The 4,162-nt window shown below is 44.0% G+C and overlaps 1 pseudogene; it reads left to right on the plus strand.

Moving 5' to 3' along the window:
• The first annotated feature begins 293 nt into the window (after window positions 1-293).
• Window positions 294-2,172, plus strand: Hdac1-ps14 (Histone deacetylase 1, pseudogene 14; annotated as a pseudogene).
• Window positions 2,173-4,162: the final 1,990 nt, after the last annotated feature.

A 4,162-nucleotide genomic window follows, 5' to 3' on the forward strand; every position in this document is an offset into this window, starting at 1 on the left:
TGAAGGGAACAGTAGCCAGTTTTCGACTCACTATAATTTAAAGTAACCAGAAGTTTGTTTTTTTTTTCTTTTTGCTTTTTTCAGAGCTGGGGACCGAACCCAGGGCCTTGCGTTTGCTAGGCAAGCGCTCTACCACCGAGCTAAATCCCCAACCTCAAGTAACCAGAAGTTTTAAATGTGAGAACCTTGCGCATCCTGAAATAAACCCATTTCTTTTCAACAGCGATTAACATTTTGCCTCTAGATTCATTTTACAAAAGGAAAATTGGTTAGGATACTTAAGAAAGAAATCAGGAGACTGACGGGAGGTCCTGGCGGCGAGCAAGATGGCGCAGACTCAGGGCACCGAGAGGAAAGTCTGTTACTACTACGACGGGGATGTAGGAAACTACTATTCTGGACAAGGGCACCCAATGAAGCCTCACCAAATCCGAATGACTCATAATTTGCTGCCCGACTATGGTTTCTACCGAAAAAAATCTATCGTCCTCACAAAGCCAGTGCTGAGGAGATGACTAAGTACCACAGCGAGGACTACATTAAATTCTTGCGTTCTATTCGCCCAGATAATATGTCTGAATACAGCGAGCAGATGCAGAGATTCAACGTGGGTGAGGACTGTCCGGTATTCGATGGCTTGTTTGAGTTCTGTCAGTAGTCCGCGGGTGGCTGTGTCGAAAGTGCTGTGAAACTCAATAAGCAGCAGACAGACATCGCTGTGAATTGGGCTGGGGGCCTGCACCATGTAAAAAAAGTCTGAAGCATCTGGCTTCTGTTACGTCAATGATATCGTCTTGGCCATCCTGGAACTGCTAAAGTATCTCCAGAGGCTGCTGTATATTGACATTGATATTCACCATGGCGATGGCGTAGAAGAGGCCTTCTATACTACAGACGGGGTCATGACTGTGTCCTTTTATAAATATGGAGAGTACTTCCCAGGAACTGGGGACCTACGGGATATTGGAGCTGACACAGGCAAGTACTACGCCATTAACTACCCACTGCGAGACGGCACTGATGATGAGTCCTATGAAGCCATCTTCAAGCCAGTCATGTCCAAAGTAATGGAGATGTTTCAGCCTAGTGCAGTGGTCCTACAGAGCGGCTCAGACTCCCGGTCTGGGGATCGGCTAGGTTGCTTCATTCTGACCCTCAAAGGACACGCCGAGTGTGTGGAGTTCGTGAAGAGTTTCAACTTGCCGATGCTAATGCTGGGAGGAGGTGGCTACACCATCCGTAATGTCGCTCGGTGCTGGACTTACAAAACAGCTGTGGCTCTGGACACAGAGATCCCTAATGAGCTACCCTACAATGAGTACTTTGAATACTTTAGACCAGATTTCAGGCTTCACATCAGCCCTTCCAATATGACTAACCAGACCACTTAATGAATACCTAGAAAAGATCAAGCAGTGGCACTTTGAGAACTTGAGAATGCTGCCCCATGCCCCTGGGATCCAAATGCAGGCCATCCAGAGGATGCCATCCCAGAAGAGAGCGGTGATGATGATGAGGAAGACCCTGACAAACGAATTTCCATCTGCTCCTCTGACAAACGCATTGCCTGTGAGGAGGAATTCCCTGATTCTGATGAGGAGGGAGAAGGAGGTCTCGAGAACTCTTCCAACTTCAAAAAAGCCAAAAGAGTCAAAACAGAAGATGAGAAAGAAAATGATCCCGAAGAGAAAAAAGAAGTCACAGAAGAGGAGAAAACCAAGGAGGAGAAGCCAGAAGCCAAAGGGGTCAAAGAAGAGGTCAAGATGGCCTGAGCGAGGTGTGCAGCTCCATCTTCTCCCCAAGTCCCTCACTTTCCCTCAATTTCTCAGATTTTATATTTTCTATTCCTGGGTATTTATATAAAATATATTAAATATAATGTCCCCAGGGACTAGATAGGAACCAGGGACCAGTGCACAGGGCAGTGGTGCTGGGAGAACTCTTCCCAGAGCTCCCTTGTCTGTCCTGCCCCAGGTCTGAGTTTTGAACCACGTAGGGTCCAGGTGAAAAGAAAACAACCGGAAGACGAAATCCTGAACTGCAAGTGCCTGCTTAGGAGCTCTGCTAAGATGCTCTTGCTAAGCTTTTCAGCAGGGGTGACTGTGTCTTCTGGGACCCCTTTTCAGGCTTGGGTAATATCAGCCATTTTTAGATTGGTTCTGTTTCTACCTTCCCACCCACTCCGGGAAAGCAGAAAAACTTACACTGCCCCGTCTTCCCCCAATTCTTCAGGGGGAAATTGTTAGCCTAGCTTCATTTTTGAGATATTTTCATTCTGTGAGACTCTTTGTAATAACACAGCGCATTTCTATAAAAAAAAAAAAAAGAAAAGGATCACATTTGATTGTGAAATAAATAGGAGAAGTACAGCTCATATTTTAAAAATCTGTCACTTAATAGTCACAGGGGTCTTTTTACTGGCATTAGATTGGGATTGGATTGCAGCTCTATGATTTGGATTTGAGGAGACCTTCTGAAAACAGCAACAGCAGCTTAAAGGGTCCATTTTGGTTACTAGGAAAAAACGAGTAGAAATACCAACAAGAAAACCCTTTCAACGGGTTGGGGATTTAGCTCAGTGGTAGAGCGCTTGCCTAGCAAACGCAAGGCCCTGGGTTCGGTCCCCAGCTCCGAAAAATAGAAAAAAGAAAAAAAAAAAAAGAAAACCCTTTCAAGGTGAGAGGTAATAAAACTATACTAGTACCACGCATGCCAATGGAAGTAGAAAAGTAGATTACATTAAGACACTTGTGTTCACGCACTGCTCTCTTGACGTTAAGTTCAGCACATAAAAAAGATTCCCAATGTCAGTGCTGATGTAGGAAACCGATCCCAGCTCAGCCTCCTACCTGACGCTTCTCTCCCATCAAGAGATAAAATGAAGTCACAGCCACTGGGCTACGAGGCGCTCTTAGCCACGCTGCTACCCTGAGAAATACAGAGGGTGGCGGAAATTATCCTATAATGAGCAATCCATCTGGATGCACCTAAAAATGGAACGGAAATTCCACCCTTGACTTTTCCACGGTAGTAAATTAAAGCCTAATGTATAGTTCTAATTGCTAACATTTTCTCTCTAATTATGGTTCAGTTTGGCTAGGATTTCCAACAATCCCCTTGTTCCCCTAAAGCAAACACCAGAGAGTGTTCTAACCCCACTGGTGGCATTTATTAATAACCCCCTTGACAGATGAAAAAAAATCATTATTCTATATTAAACAGGAAAAGATTTTCCTGGCAAAAACTAATTGATTTTAAAGGGAAAAACTCAGATACTATGACAGAATTAATTTTATAAAGAAAGAATAAAAAGAGCCACAATAGCACCAAATGAAAACACATGTCTACGTAGTATGATGAGGCATGGGTTGTGTTTGGGTTACCACCTTCATGATAAATGACAGGAGTATCCACGATGTTTATTTACTAGAAAGAAGGGACAAGAGCAAAAGGTCTCTTTGATGAAGGAGTCTTACTTTGTGCCTCCACAAAGGAAATAAAATACTATAAATTGGCTTCTGTAGTTGTCAAATACAAGCATGCATTCATGCACACACAGATACACACACACAGACACACACCACACACACACACAGACACACACCACACACACAGACACATACACAGACACACCATACACACACACATATACACACACACACCACACACACACACACAGACACACACCACACACACATACACACACAGAGACACACACACAGAGACACACACCATACACACACACATACACACACACCACACACACATACATACACACCACACACACATACACACACACCACACACACACACACAGACACACACACCATATACACACACACACACACATACACACAGACACAAACCACACACAGACATATACACAGACACACACCACACACACACAGACACACAGACACACACCACATATACACATACACACAGACACACACCACACACACACAGACACACACCACACACACACACACACACCACACACACACACACACACCACACACACACAAAAGCATTGTTCCTTTTAAACTTGTGCACAAGTACATGCTACACACAGTGGTTATCTGCACACTTCATCAGGTAGGCGCTTTCTGGGTGATAATAAATAAATAATAAATAGTAAATGAAAATAAGATTTCTGATATACT

Source organism: Rattus norvegicus, chromosome 15 (assembly GCF_021556685.1).
Source record: "Rattus norvegicus strain SHRSP/BbbUtx chromosome 15, alternate assembly SHRSP_T2T, whole genome shotgun sequence".
Taxonomy (NCBI): domain Eukaryota; kingdom Metazoa; phylum Chordata; class Mammalia; order Rodentia; family Muridae; genus Rattus; species Rattus norvegicus.